The sequence below is a fragment of the Periplaneta americana genome, chromosome 6 (assembly GCF_040183065.1).
Source record: "Periplaneta americana isolate PAMFEO1 chromosome 6, P.americana_PAMFEO1_priV1, whole genome shotgun sequence".
NCBI classification, from domain to species: Eukaryota; Metazoa; Arthropoda; class Insecta; order Blattodea; family Blattidae; genus Periplaneta; species Periplaneta americana.
In genome coordinates this window covers 75941855-75958510 of record NC_091122.1, presented here as the reverse complement: position 1 = coordinate 75958510, position 16656 = coordinate 75941855, and the positions used below count along the sequence as shown (strand labels likewise).

Sequence of the window (16656 nt, the reverse complement as noted above, 5' to 3'; positions counted from 1 at the left end):
ACACAGCCAAATCAGCACCTGTACTGAAACTGTGTTACAGTACTTAAACAAAAGCTGATATGCTGCTGCAGGTACTGTATAGCCATGTCGCGCTCCCCTCCAAGGCGATACACTCCCTCCAGGTAGGGAAATAGAAAGTGCACATCACACAGAGACAACTGCACAATGTGCAGGGTTTTGGCATGCCTGGTTCAGATGATTCCTATGTTCCAGAGAATGATGCTCTATCATGTTTTACTGTAGTTATGACATACACACACACATCGCGCGTGAAGTAAATTCAATAATATAATGAATAAAAGGAAATAAAAATTACAGGGTCTGAGGGACTAATGTTACCTATAACGTAATAAAATGTGTTACCACTTGAGGGTTAATAAGTGGTTGGAACATTTTTTCGAAAATGTCGACCTATGACCAGACGACATACTTTCACAGAAACTGCAGAGAAAAGGGTTTGCCTTTTATACCACCATCTAATGTGTTAATCAAATAGACCAAAACAGACTACTGGTTTTTGAGAGGAATCTTCTTGAGGAAAATGGAACAGATTGCCAAGTAAGTGAAGTATTTCTGGATAGTTTGGTAGCACAATATGAATTAATATATCAACAGAGAGGTAAAAGAAAACCCACAAAACAGTGATCAAAGGGTTTCAAAGTACCGGTACCAAATAAAACTAGTAAAACAGTCCATTACCAATCTGAATCTATTAACGTAAATCAATTTGAAGCTTGGAATTCTGTAGAGCAAATGGAAACAAGTGTAAACAATGCAGATCTAGCCACAACACCAAAAATGAAAAAAAAAAAATCTCCGCCTGTTATTGTTCAATACAATAAAGATTTTGAACAATTATTAAATCTGCTAGAACAGTACTTCACTCAGATATCACTGCAGAATATTTACCTAATGGTCACTAATGAAAAAAGAAATAAGATTATGAAATTTTTCAAGACCACAATCTAGGTTATTATACTTATGGTGGACAAGAGACAGCAAATATTAAGTTTGTGATAAAGGGATTACCACCTTCATTTAATCAAGAAAATATTATAGTCCATGCTTTAGCAGATAAGCAAACAACACTGCTTAATTATAAGACAATTGAAACGCACTTATTATGATAATGAATCTCAAAAAATTATTTTGCTTTCAATATGGGTACTCACTATCCCTTGTACACCAGAATCGACTGAAAAATTGAAATCACAACAGTATTTTCGAACGAAATGGAAACATAAAAATTGGAGATTTATCCTTCGACAAGGTGGAAAAATTCAAATATCTTGGAGCAACAGTAATAAATATAAATGACATTCGGGAGGAAATTAAACGCAGAATAAATATGGGAAATGCCTGTTATTATTCGGTTGAGAAGCTTTTGTCATCTAGTCTGCTGTCAAAAAATCTGAAAGTTAGAATTTATAAAACAGTTATATTACCGGTTGTTCTGTATGGTTGTGAAACTTGGACTCTCACTTTGAGAGAGGAACATAGGTTAAGGGTGTTTGAGAATAAGGTTCTTAGGAAAATATTTGGGGCTAAGAGGGATGAAGTTACAGGAGAATGGAGAAAGTTACACAATGCAGAACTGCATGCATTGTATTCTTCACCTGACATAATTAGGATCATTAAATCAAGACATTTTAGATGGGCAGGTCATGTAGCACATATCGGCGAATCCAGAAATGCATCTAGAATGTTAGTTGGGAGACCGGAGGGAAAAAGACCTTTGGAGAAGCCAAGACGTAGATGGGAGGATAATATTAAAATGGATTTGATGGAGGTGGGATATGATGATAGAGACTGGATTAATCTTGCACAGGATAGGGACTGATGGCGGGCTTATGTGAGGGCAGCAATGAACCTCTGGGTTCCTTAAAAGCCATTTGTATACAGTGTTTTCGATGCCAAGGCTTAGGCCACAAAGTTCAATTACTGTATGTACCCTTACACCGAAGTGTATTAAATGTGGACAAAACACAACACAAAAGACTGTGATAAACTTCTTGAAACTCCTATAACCTGTACAAACTGTGGTGGGGGACACCCAGCAAATTATCGGATTTGTCCCCGAATTATGCAATATAAAAACGACAAAAATCTCGAACTATGCCACAGAATTTACCACAATTAACACAAATGTCATTCCAAAAATTATGACCAACCACTTCAACAGTTCCTGGCTTCCAGCATGTTGAGTCTAGTACAGACCCAGAAAAATTTGGGCCACCTGAATTTTCCAAGTTCGAGTTATAACATGCTCAAATTTTGTTTCTGAGTCTATACAACATCCCCACCTCAGGATAATGGATTTAAAGGCATTAAAAGGATTTTTACATTTTTCAAGACAGATAAATTCAAACAAGTCATTACAAGCTTCAAAAACTTTAATTACAGATATAAAATCACAACCAGATAAGATGTCAAAAGCATTTACCTTGTGTTCAGGAATAGTTGATATCATCACTAATATCTTCAATAAAATTAGTATTCATTTATTCAATATATTTCATGATAATGGCATTTCTACTAGATACCCAATGTTTACTAATTTGTTACAATGTTATGATATTGATATTGCCCTAGTTATAAACAGTCAAAAATATAATGGGACTGCGTTGGTGGTAATGCAGCTTATGTGGGTACCTCCTTCTGTCTCTGAAAAATTCAATTGGCATATTTTAGATTACCCAAGTTATAATACACTTGGTCCTATGCTGGGAGTTGGTGGTACAGCAATGTAGAGTTTACACCTCCACAATTAAAGCATCTTCAAGCCACTACTGCAACTGGCGTGGCTCTTTTCTCCTGTAACAGATAAAAACTGAGACTTCAGTTTCCTCCTTCCAGTCTTGACACTGAATTGCTAGCTATTGATGCTGCTCTTCAGTGTGTTACTCAAATTTCTGAAAAATCTATTTGCATACTTACCGACTCCAAGGGGACTATATTTCCCGGGTGCTCGTGTAAAGGGGGTTAAGTTGATTTGGCTGAATTGGAATAGGTACAGATTTGAACTATCCACAATTACTTTTCTCTTGTGTTAAAGGGGTTAAGTCATTCTTCCATCTATGATGCAGTTACAGTGCTCCATATTTTGTGACAAAAGGGTTTTGTTCAGTACCAAAGGAGAGAAGTTTACAAACCTTGCAATTTGACTTAACCCCCTTTACACGAGCACCCGCGATTTAATATAATTAAATATGTACCAAACCTATATGCATTGTTTTCACCTATAACGTTATTGCTGTTAAAGATAATCTGATGTACTAACTTGTATTCTGTCTTAATTATGATGACACCACAGTCTAGTATATATGGTCACGAAGCTTGAGTTGAGGGTACTAGGAACAAGAGACTGTGCCGGTACTATTTTGCATTGTCTGTGATGAGGCGATAGTAGCGATCCTAGTGGTTAGCATCTATGGCTGCATATTCCCTACGTATTGAGCTTCGTGACTGTATATACTAGACTGTGATTGTACTATGATTCACAGTCTATGTGTACCTGCTTACAGTATTACCCTGCTTATGCATCCATGGGTAATGAGCCACATTATGCATCGACATGACGTAATAGATGTACCAGAAGAAAATACTCAATCTGCTGTACGTTTGGGAACAAAAATGCGCTGCCTGATGAAGAGTCAAATTAACTAAATACACAAAGTGTAAGGGGACACAGGAGTGAAATTTGTAATTTTTTCATTTTTCTACCGATTATTTTTATATTTTAACCACTTATATATGTCATTGCCAGTAGATTCTGTACAAAATTTTATGTTCCTACCTTAATTCGTTTCAGAGTGATACACAATTTTTGTTATTTTTCAATATCCGATACAATAAATGCCCCTTGTGGAACAGTTTTTTAAATTTAGTTCTGAAAATTGGTTAGCACATACTTTATATGTATAAAAACAATAGTTAGTTAGCATTTTATTGTTAGTAATTTAGTTTGTTGGAAATATTTTTTTTTAATTCACATATTTCATTTTTATTTTACAAAATCTGTAATTTTTCAAATTCTAACGTTTAAAATATATACAAAATATGTACTTACAATAAATTCTAACCCACTTTGGTTTTTACAACTCTCCTCGTCAGTCTCAGAAAGTTTCAATGGAAGTGCATGAAAATTGTTCAGCAAGGAACTTTTTATAGATGGCAAGGCGTTGTAAAATTTTTTTTCATAGAAAAATCGATTCAAAGATTATAGTCACCAACCTTTGATCTAGAACAATCCAGCACCATAAGTAGAACCTTCCTTCTTTCTTTTTTTTCACCTCCTCAAAAGAGATCTTCATAATTCTAGCCCTCTTTCTGATTGATCTTTCATGCAGTGTGCTCCTTTTCCTACTCTGTCTGAGATGGTTCTCGTTGCATCGTTGACTAGTTTTCCTGTTGTTTTTCAGCATCCATTCCATGAAGAACTTCAGTTGTTTTTGTGCATTCCATATTGAATTCTGCAATACTTCTAACTAGTGCCAACTCTAACTTATTTTATGAAATAAATATTCCCTTTGGGCACTTTTTCCAAAGTGAATGCTCTCATTAGCATTCTGAGTTCTACCTTTTGCGCAGCGTTGGAGCAGAGCATCTGATGCAAGCCTCTAGTGCACTGACATAAGTTTAATTACAACTTCAGGTAACAGTGTTACTTTCATTTTAATGTCACTGTCTGGAGTCTCACCTTGTGTTTGCTGTCTGTTGTAAAAGCACCAAGACGTTTCGCCTGTTGGACATTTCCCATGTTGAGGCTTCTCATCGGTAGACATATAAGTAATGACTGATGGTGGCATATATGGCTGATTTCATTTTCGCAATATCAGGAGCACTGTCAGTAACTGCATTTCTGTAATAACTGGTCATCCTTTTTATTGTAGACTTTTTTAGATTTCCGGCTTTACGTCCGCCCAAAGTTACATTTTTTACTCTCCATTCTTTTACAAGATTCCTGAGAGCAGTTCCAAGCCCCTTAGAAACATGGTTTACACTTTTCCTTTTATATATAGATATTTGGACCATATACTTTGATGTCATTTAAGTGTGCATGTATTTTGCACAGTAAATGGGAGTGTCCGATGCTGGGGCTTTAAAAATGGCGAACAACAATAACTTTAACATATTTCGATTTACGAAAGTCTAAATCATTTTTTTACTGTAAAAATATAAAAATTAGTTTTTTAAAATAAAATCATTAAATTTCACTCCTGTGTCCCCTAAGAACGTTGGAAACAAAGTACAGTCAATCTGTTTCCATTATAAGATAATATAATGGTGGTATCAGAAATCCTGATAAGTTTGAGTACGGTATGGCATTTAGTGGGAGTCGAATGCAGTAGCCGTCCATTCTGCAAGTCACTCAACTTAAGTTGTCATGTATAACAAAATTAGTGTTCAGAAGTACGACATCACAACAATTTGGTGTTAGAAAAACAATGCGACACAACATAAGTATTAACTTTACATAAAATTAAAACGTAAGTAATCTATAACTTTACTCACCTGATGCATGTCCTACAATTTGAGCTAATTTTTAATGTTCCTTGGGTATGGCAATTTCTTTTGCCATTGTTTGTCTAATATTCTCTCTGTAGTGGTGTCATCAAAGGGCATTTTACTGGTCGCCATCACATACAAAAAACATCCCAATGCCCAGATATCACACAATAGAGGATTGTACGGCATTTCCTGCAATTTATTTCAAAACATCATACAGCTGAAGTTTTCAGTTTACTTTCATGAATACGTTGTAAAGTTTTAAAGACCCTACTTGGACTGAAGCACTGGCCTGTCTCGCAGGAGTCCGCGTTCGAGTCTCGGTCAGATCTGGTATATTTTCATTGGAAAATCCTTAGCGGCAAATAAGGTTGCAGATGGTGTTTCTTTTGGGGTTCTTCCGTTTTCTCTCTTACATCATTCCGTAAGATCATCATCATCATCATCATCATCATCATAGCACTCTCCGATCGCCACCTGATAAAGTGCAGAGAACGTTAGTTCGGGCACGAGTGGGGTTGCCTGTTTGCAACTCGAGTATGCATGGTTCTTAGCATAGTCAGTTCGAGTCTGTTGGGAATGCGCCTACTTGATGGGGTTAAGAACGATAGACCAAGAGTTGGTTGATATGTATGGTCATATAATCTCTCCACCAATAGAACAAAATATGATATGATATAATATAATATTTATTCATTCATGTCCACACCTGTGGAGTAACAGCTAGTGCATCTGGCTGTGAAACCAGGTGGCCAAGGTTCGAGTCCTGGTCGGGACAAGTTACCTGGTTGAGGTTTTTTCCGGGGTTTTCCCTCAACCCAATATGAGCAAAAGCTGGGTAACTATTGGTGCTGGACCCCGGACTCATTTCATCGACATTATAACCTTCACTTCATTCAGACGCTAAATAACCTGAGATGTTGATACAGCGTCGTAAAATAACCCACTAAAAAAAATTATTCATTCATAGTGTTCTGCCCAAGGACAGGCCTTTCACTGCAAACCCAGCATTCTCCAATCTTTCGTATTTTCTGCCTTACTGTTAGTATCCGCATATGATCCATACATTATTTTAATGCTGTCTATCATTTGATATCTTCTTCTACCCCGAACTCTTCTCCCGTTCACCATTCCTTCCAGTGCATCCTTCAAAAGGCAGTTTCTTCTCAACCACCGACCCAACCAATTTCTTTTCCCCTTCCTATCAGTTTCAGCAACATTCTTTCTTCACCCACTTTTTCCAACACAGCTAATATAATAGAAGGTGGCAGAAAGAACAGGTCGTTGCTGTCTCTTCTCTATTATTAAATGCAACCAAGAAACATCCACTTGAAGGGTCTGCAATGGAGATATCACAGAGTGACAAAGAAATCTCTATTTTTTTTTGTCAAATAATGGCTGCCACATACAGGGACATCATTTTATTTTTACTTCAATTTTTATTGTACCTGAGTTTTTAATGTACTTCAATCTCACCCCTTTTACTAGTAAACTTCCAATCGTCCTCCACACAGAACCAAGGCCGCATATGCAGTCAAAGTCGCCTTACAGTCATAGTAGCCTATACAGTTCTCAGTGAGTATAGTACGTTCCAGAAATATGGTCATATTTTCCAGTGAATAAAGTGCAGTCATTATTTAATCATATTTTCGCATAGATACTGTGACCGTTTGGTTATGTCACTTCCCGGTTTACCTCTCCCATTTCATCTAGCCCCTCTGCTAAAGGCTAGTGGCTGGGCTGTCTTAGCCCTTTTCTGATAAAATTTGCTGTTACGAATTGGACGTCTATGTAATATTATAAAGTGTTTAAAATAATTTAAATAAAATAACCTAGTTAAGTAAGTAACTTTCACATGATTTTCCCCCTTTTTACGACCCTCCGACATACCCATTTGAATGGACAGTAAAGAGCATATCTGGGTAAATTTATCTGAGCAGATCAGGCAGAAATGAAGATTGAACTTTTAGTATATAAGGTATTTTGTTATAGAGTAGGTACAGAATTACTTTAACAGGCACAAGATTATGGACCAGCATGTCGACTGATTTGAGTGCTTAGCATTATTTCTTTTGGGGTTACTGTAAAACAGTTGTGTTTGCTAAACATCCTACAACAATAGAAGAATTAAATAATTACATTCAAGAAAAAATACATTACATTTCAGAATATATGCTTAGAAACGTTTTCGATAATATGCACAAAATAACTGAAGCCTGTATTGAAATGAACGTCCACCATTTTCAACAATTTGTTTAAAATATCCAGATTTTGATTATTTTTCAATTTAAATGCACTCTCCATATTGTATGCTAATGTGCTTTGGATAGTGTACTATACATTGCATAATGAATACGTCCACCTGGATAGTTCAGTTAGTGAACAAAAACACTTACTGTTAATACTGTACTGTATTTTGATTAAATAAAATCCCAACGAAAATGATCAAACTCAAAATCGTAGTAGTTCCCAGCTTAAGTAAATGAATACACGACTTTTCTTCCCTCCCATACCCAGTAAAGTGATTTGTTTGTATTTTATACTAGTATCATCAAAATCCGGTCTTGGAAGGGGTAACAAACAATCTATCTGGTTTTCTGCCGTTACTCCAAAGGTATAGCCAGATTAATATTAGAAATGTTAGTAAAAACAAAATGATGTCCTGGTATATTTTAATCTCATATTTCACAGTACCGGTACCTATAGTTCACTGTGGTCAACTTTCACGTCATGGCAGTGTTCAGGAGTTTTAGTTTATCCTTAAGAAATGCAGTATGTTTGCTGTAATGGCATTGTGAACTCTATGCTTCAGATGACGAGAATTATGAATTTTTATTTTGTACATGAGATGCAAGAAAAAGCAGAAAATGTTCTCAATTTTCAAGTGGATTTAGTCACTTGTAAGTGCTCCAACAAGTAAAATACTTTTTCTTCTCACATAATTTACCTCGAAACATCCTTAAGGAGGATGAACACCTAATGCTACGTCATAATGAACTATTACGCTAGCTCCTGGCGAGGCACATTTTCACCAACACCAATTGACTACACTAAGGTTAACTGCATATAGGCATACTGGTTTCATGTCGTAGTCCAGCCTGTCTTCTCTATATGTCAGTGATCAGAGAAATATTAAACGGAAGAATCTCGAGAAAACCCATAATTGCGACCTTATCTGCATCAGGTGTCACCATGAATTTTTTAATGAAAAATCTCATACTGACCAAGACTCCAACCAACACTGCCAGTGAGACAGGCCGGTGATCTATATTACGCAGCCATCACAGGGACTAAGGCAGATCTAACCTTCGAAAAGACGTGTTTTACATTTGGTTAGCATTCTAATCTGTTCATCTATCTATCCATATGTCGCAGCACTGCAGCTGAGGAGGGATCGCGCTCGTCTGATAAGCTATCGCTTCCTGCCGGCCCACAGTGTGCAATTTTCCCAGTCTAGGTGGACAAAAATCAAATTTCGACTTATTTAGTTAGGCATAGATGAATATGAATTCATTAACATTTGAAGAATGTTGTGAGTAATAGCTTTCACTGTTTTATCAACGTCAATATATTTAGAAGGGTTCTTCCTAACACTTCTTGCTCCTGTTTAGTCATAGACAGAAAGGTTTACTATTTGGGTGAAAAAGAGCCAATTGTTAGTGATTTATTATGTTGTGAAACATGCATGGAATCTGTTCAGATAGATACGTTCTTACAAATGTAACTTCAATTACAAGTTTGTAAAGTATTTTTATTCTTACAGGTGGGTTTAAATGCTACAATTGAAAAAAAAATTGAAGTTCTTTAAATATAATGTGAGTTTTAGTATAGCCGTTCACGTCCAGTTACAATTCTTTTACCATTTAATATAGCATCATTTATAGTGTTGAATCCTTGTTTCAAAGTTTGCGCGTTCTTGCGCAGGCATACAGTGACTGTTCCATGTTTGGCTTAAAAGTAGAAAAGAATCATCGAATAAGGAAGTTTTAATCACTCTGCGAGTGTTTTAGGTCTGCAAAATTATTCACATGACATCGAACATCAGGTTAAAAATACATTGGACACATTTTTACCTAACCTTAACAAATGCACAGTGAATTAGAACGCAAATCACTAGCTAGACAAAATTGATAACTTCTTTGCCCTATAACGGATTGTTATGAAATTTTGTACATGTCTTACAGGTGGCCGATATATTTTGTGTACAAACTCTGATTATATTTGCACAAGAAAAACTACCCCTTTACAGTAGGTGCATTTAGACAGAATTAATAACTTCTAACAGATTTTTATGAAACATTGCATGGAAGTTACAGGTAGCATATAGTTTTTGTGCACAAATTATATTTACAGTTCCATTAGAGGAACTATCCCTTTATAGGTGTGCATTTAAACAAAATTAATAACTTCTATCTAACATATTATTATGAAACTTTATACAGAAGTTACAGGTCAAATATATTTTTTGTCTACAAAGTCTGATTATGTCTTATAAGAGGAACTGGCCCTTTATAATAGTGCATTTAGACAAAATTAATAACATCTCTCCTATATAATATATCTTTATGAAAATTTGTACAACAATTATGCCTACAGGTAGCATATAAGTGTAATCAGAATTTGGACACAAAAATATATGCTACCTGTAACTCCTTATAAAGTTGCATAAAATCTGTTATGTAGGAGAGAAGTTCATTTTGTAAATGAACCCCCGTAAAGGGGTAGTTTCTCTCCAAATACTTTCCAACGAATACTTACCTCCAGTCAGTGTTGCCAACTGGACGGGAATTCCGTCAAAATTGACGGAATTTCAACGTAGCGGACGGAAAAAAAATGGCTTTGACGGGTGACGGATTTCCTGGCGGAAATTACGATTTACATCGGCGGCTTTTGACTTTTTTAGCTGCTGTCATTTTCAATAATTATTTAATTTTTTTGGGAATCTTACTTTTTCTTTGAATAACCCTGTCCGTACCGTACCATGTTAAGGAATCTTCCGTTTCAAATTCCTCGTAATCAAGTCAGAGGTTGACGGTTACGCCGAGTATGAACGTTGCAACTTTCCTGCGACTTGAAGACACGATTACTACCGTGTATTGGAATGTGAGGTGGAAGGTCGGCATAATAAAAGTGAATCCCAGATAAGACCTCGCTCCCAACAGAAGCTGTCTTTATAAGGCCTGCAGCAAGTGGACACATAGCTTGGCATTGTTAAAAAAATTAAACAAACATATTCTAATAAAACGAATCGGTGACTCACGTGTCCAGAATCTTGAGATGGAGCTGATTGCATCACAAAGTGTAAGTCATTATTCTGTGTGCGTTCTGTGTAGTGGAATGTAGTGTGCCCCGTAAGTGTACGTTTGTTTCTATATCGCGTTACCTACATTGTATTTTTTTAAGGTGAAACGATTATTAGTGTCTGTACTGCTTTGTGAATGTGTATTTTTTTTAAGGTGAAACGATTATTAGTGTCTGTACTGCTTTGTGAATGTTTTATTGACAGATTTAACATGTCAGAAAAGAAAGATAAGAGCTATGCTAGAAAATTTAGAAAAGAGTGGTTAAGTGATGAAAGAGTGAAGGATTGGCTGTTGGAGGTGCCTGGAGACCCTAGTATTGCGCGGTGCAAGTATTGTCAGTGCAGTCTGAATGTGCGATTGTCAGATTTACTCGATCATGGAAGAACTAAGAAACATTTAAAAGCATCAGAACCATTTTCAACTTCGCGTCAGTCAAAATTGCAATTTATACCAGTCAAACATACGTACGAATGTGCAGCTGCTGAGGCTGCTCTTTCACTTTTTGTAATTAACCATTGCTCAGTAAGGTCTGTTGATCATCTTTCCGATCTTACCAAGAGATTTTTCAAAGGTGCTGACCAAGCTTCTCTTTTACGACTTCACCGCACAAAGTGTAGTGGTTTAATTAGGAATATTCTTTTCCAACATTTTAAATCAGAACTACAGAGCGATATTGATAGTGGCCATTTTAGTCTTCTTATTGACGAATCGACAGATATTTCTGTCATAAAACTACTGGCTGTGTGCGATGTATATTATTCGAAACAACAACATACAATTGTATCCACTTTTCTTGGAATTGTTGAACTAGAACAGGGAAATGCAGATTGTATTGTGAGTGCAATAAAGTCATTACTTTCAGACTACGGGTTAGACATTAAACATATGAGAGGCATGGGGACCGACAATGCGTCAGTAATGGTAGGCATTAACAATGGGGTCTGTCAGAAACTGAAGCAGGAAGTCAGTAATCTTGTATTGATTCCATGTGTTTGTCACTCAGTTCAGTTAGCTGTGTCTTCTGCTGCAGAAATGTTTGCCAAGAAATATTGAATTTTTAATATCTGATACTTATTCTTGGTTTTCAAAATCATCTTCTCGACAGATCACATGTAGGTTTTTATTCCAAGCAATAAATGATGGAACCGATCCCCTTAAAATTGTAGAGCAGTCAAATACAAGGTGGCTATCGATTGAAGTTGCTGTCAATCGCATACTAAATCAGTGGCTTGAATTACAGACACATTTTGAGACATCTACAGTAGACTTCAGAATAAGTGCTACGCAGCTGAAGTCTTATATGGTATGTACTTTGACGTCATCAATAAACTCTATCTTGTGTTTCTTAAACCATATCTAGAAGAATGTCAGAATGTCAATAAGTCATTCCAGTCAAGTACAGCAGATCCTTCGAAGCTTCTTAAAGATTTAATTCTACTCATTGTAGGTATTACTAGACGAATTGTTGTGCCTGGTTATAGGGGAGATCTGCTAACCGTGGAAGTTAGAAAATACAAGTCCCCTAATATTTATCTTGGCCATGAAGTAGAAATTTTATTAACTGATTTGAAAAAGGACAATAAAATCAGCCCTGATAATGAAAAAGTGTTTCGCAATAGGTGCGAAAATTTTCTGTTTTGCTTAGCAGACGAACTCCAACGGCGACTGCCGTGGAATGTACAGGTTTTGCAAAAAGTGTCTTTAATTGCACCAGAACAGTGTTTGAGAGTAGTTAAAGAGAGTATAATTCCATTAGCCAAAGAATTAGGGTTAACTGGAAATGTAATAACAAAAATTGATTTTCAATGGTCTAAATTAACCACTGTTCAATGGTAAAATGTTACCAACACAATTGAATTTTGGCATGAGATCGCGTCATATAAGGATGCAAGTTCTCAAAATCCATTTCAAGAACTCTCAGACTTTGCCATGATGATTTTGGTTTTACCGTAGTTGAATGCTGACGTGGAGAGAGCATTTAGTATGCTCAACAATGTGAAAACTTCCCTTAGAAATAGACTTAAACCAATATGGTGAATTCGATTCTAACTGTGCGTGCTGGACTTAAGCGTGTAAAAAAATGCTGTCATGACTGTACCCTACCAGACGATGTTCTCAACCAAATTGGCACAATGGCAGCGTACCGCAGCGTAGACCAACCAACCCAGCACATCAACTGCAGAACTAGAGGCAGATGATGTGGATGAATTATTACTTTAATCAAGATTGGTAAGTTGTGTTAAAATTTGCTTTTTTATTTATATATAAGTAGGTATATTGTGTCGGTACTTTTTTTTAATTTTGACGGATTCTGACGGATTTCCAGGTGTTTTACTGACGGGAATATAATTTATGTGTTGGCAACACTGCCTCCAGTATTTCTGGTGATTGATATCCAGATGTTCCACAGAATGTTCAACTTAGAATTGTGTGGCCATTCCTGTTCATGCATATTCTTGCAAACCTAAAGTCGGTTAATATAAATGAAAGTGTACAGATGGTAAACTGTTGAGTAACTGTAGTATGCCTGACCCTGAAATGAGAGAGTCTGGGTTTAAATCCTGGTTGAGACAAGTTACCTGGTTGAGGTTTTTCGAGGGATATTTAGCTATGTTCCAGCCCCGAAATTATGATTAAATGAATGAATAGATGGGCTTACCGGGTGAGATATAGAATATCCCTAAGCATTTCAACCTAAAAAAATCTTGTGTATCCGTGACGGAATGAATTGCATGCCGATGCTGCCTAAGCAGCCCATCATCTGCCACACAACACATTCCTCTCTAACCTTCAAATCCTTATACCATACCTTTGATGGTGATCTACCATACTGTTCCTATCAGGCAAGCAAGAACCTGAAGGGCTTTGGGGTCTCTTATACAGATCTGAGCCGTTTAGAACTCACCAGCAGTAGGTACCTTATACTAATCTTTGGACAAAGAGCAAGGAATACTTATTGTGGCGGATGGTCGATTCGGCATCATGCAACACAGGAAATGTCTTATTGGAACAGATGCATTATAGCACCCACCCTGAAGGTAAAAATATACAAAGCCGCAAAAAAGGTCAACAGAAGTAGCGTTCTGATCAGTTAAATTATCGATATATAACTTGTCATTTTTATCTATAATGCCAACCAACCAATATTGTTGTAAATTACTTTGATTTTAATCATGACGGCAATTTCGAATGCCATAGTTAAAATGAAAAAGAAATGGATCAAATTCTCCCTGGTGGCTTAAAATGTAAGCCTAGAAATAGAAATTATGGAATTATAAATAGAACCTTTTTACTTGCTTTATCCATGAATGCAGATATGTTTTATGGTTTTTTATGTGATTGTGGTTTACTTAGGAGTGAAATGTTCTGTGAAACATGCAATTCTGGGATGAGTTTGAAGAAATATAAAAGTAAACGAGATGCACTCATGTGGCGATGTCATCAGAAAATACTAGGTATTAAAATTTAATGATAACACAGGAACATTATAGCATAGCACTTTGTGAAATCACTCGAATAACGGAGAAAATGAAACAGAACACCTCCAGTGACGTTCATGGTAAAATGCTAATTTTTACACCAATTTTTTGTTAATTTTTTGGGACAGGTAAACTACTAGTAAAAAAGTGTTTTTGTAAAACACTAGTATTTTCTAAGGACCAAAAATACAGTATAAATGGAGTGAAATTAGTATTTTATGTGGACCATATTACATTTGTGGTAAAACACTGTTTTAAGTTTGGTTTGTTAAGGAAACAATAGAATAAAATTTAATATATTGTATAACAAAGACGACTAATATGAGCTTAATTTCATTGTTGTTGATTTTATTAAGTGATACATGTTTGTAGTATGTTTTAAGTTTTGTTAAGATGACATACTTGATATAATAACACTGGTCAACAAAATTTAAACTTTTGTCTGTTAAATGGGAAACAATGGGTGATTCTAGGTGACTTTTTTGTACTGATTTCAAATCTTTTTACAGAACTTTTCTATCACCCAGGGTTTTTGAGTAATCACGTGAAAAACATTTTTCGTATCTATACATTATAGTATTACGATATCTTAGCTGAAATTACATTTATTGACCTAAAATGTATGTGAAGCATATTTTCGGCTGTACTTTGCTTGAGGTAAATCTCTCTTCAATATCCAAATATAGTCTGCCAACATATTTGGACACCATTTACCCTGGTAGCACCTTTCCATTTCCATGATGTCTTAGTGGAAATGCTCCCCATGCTCGTCGCTCACAGCCCTAGGTTTTCAGGAAAGAAATCGAGATGGGATGCAGAAAATGTATTTTTTAAGACATATTACATCCCATGAACTTGTAGTTTTCAATCATCTCACTGACAAGTTCTCTGTAGTTCTCAGATCTGAAGTTTCCTAAAAAGTTCGTGACAACATTTTTGAAATACAACCATGCAGCTGCTTCTTGCATATTTAACTGGTTTTCAAATTGCGTATCTTTCATCAGTTCCCTTTTTTGAAGTCAACAAATATTTCTGCTTTTAGTTTAGTTTCACTGAATCTTGGGAACTTATTTTTCAGGAAGAGAAATGCACTGCCATCACGTTCCATTGCTTTCACAAAATTCTTAATCAAGCCTAGTTTGATATGCAGTGAAGGCAGTAAGATTTTTTTCAGAACTTACAAGTAAGTGGTTGGTGAAGAACATTATCTTGTCCTGGATTAAATTGACTCTCTCTTTGACCAATTCTTTTTTTATATATTATAATGATTACTTTTATCTCTGCTATCCAACATGCACAAGAAGCAGCAAAATTTAGTATAGCCAAGTTGTAATTCAAGTGAGATACCTATTACTTTCAAATCCCCACATATCTGCCAAGAAAAATTGTCATACTTGATAGTGGATAGTAAGAGCTTCATATTCTCATAATTTTCCTTCATACCAACTGCATGAGCTAAAGGAATGGATGGATATTTGTTTCCATTATGTAGTAATCATCCTTTCAAACTTGTTTTTGAGGAGTCTATTAACAAACGCCAATCTTCAGGTTTATGCTCAACACCCAGTGAATCGAACAAATTCTCAACATCATTGCAGAAAACTAGGTCCTACTCTTTAGAAAACAAATGCTCAAATTCCTTTTGGCATTGGCGAAAGAAACTTATTTTGGTGTTACCTGCAGCAGCTTCCAGCCTTTCAATCTTGAGACGAGTAATTCTCCCTTGCTATTACTTAAACCAGGATCCCGAACCAAATCATTTAAATCCTCCTGTGTCAAAAAGTGAGGTTCATTTATAGTATCATCTTCCACAAAATCTGGACCATTTTGTAATTCAATCTGAACATCAGGAACACTTTGAATTACTTCAGTCAATGTAATATCAGTCTGGATTAATTCTGTTTCTGGTGGAGTTGGCATGGGAAGTCCTGGCCCTTGAAGCACCAGCCGAATTGCAGAAACTAAAGATTTATATTTAACAGTGTCTGGACTTCGAACTTATTCCATATATATTTGTCAAGCAGAAGTAGCAGTCTGTCAAATGATCCTTAGGTTCGCGCCATATCATTGGGACTTCAAAAGGCTTATGACGGGATCCTTTTAACCAGCTAGTTAATAGTGTGAGGTACACATTTAGCACAACAGATTTCCGGGGCCCATGTCTTGTTCTGGTCTATTTTGTTGTTAAAATAACAGTCATAAGCTCTTCTAACTAGTGGGGTAAAATTTTGCCTCTGCGATTTTAAAGTGAGCTCACCACACACTTAACAGAAGTTGTTTCTAACAATAAGACACTTTCAAGACATGTTTCTTATACATTATACACTTATACACTACTCCTTACAATGCACTATTAGGTACGGTAT

General features: G+C 36.1%; 1 long non-coding RNA gene across 2 annotated transcripts in view; it reads right to left on the bottom strand.

Annotated features, from left to right (window-relative positions):
- Window positions 1-2240: 2240 nt before the first annotated feature.
- Window positions 2241-16656, bottom strand: part of LOC138701424 (uncharacterized) — a 33880-nt gene continuing 19464 nt past the window's right edge. Inside the window, exons 2-3 of one of the 2 annotated variants that reach the window (XR_011332554.1) lie at window positions 5515-5700; window positions 2241-2814 (exon numbers count right to left, since the gene is read on the bottom strand). This is a non-coding gene — a long non-coding RNA (uncharacterized lncRNA). The remainder of the gene's footprint in view (window positions 2815-5514; window positions 5701-16656) is intronic. The other variant, XR_011332553.1, reaches the window with a different exon arrangement.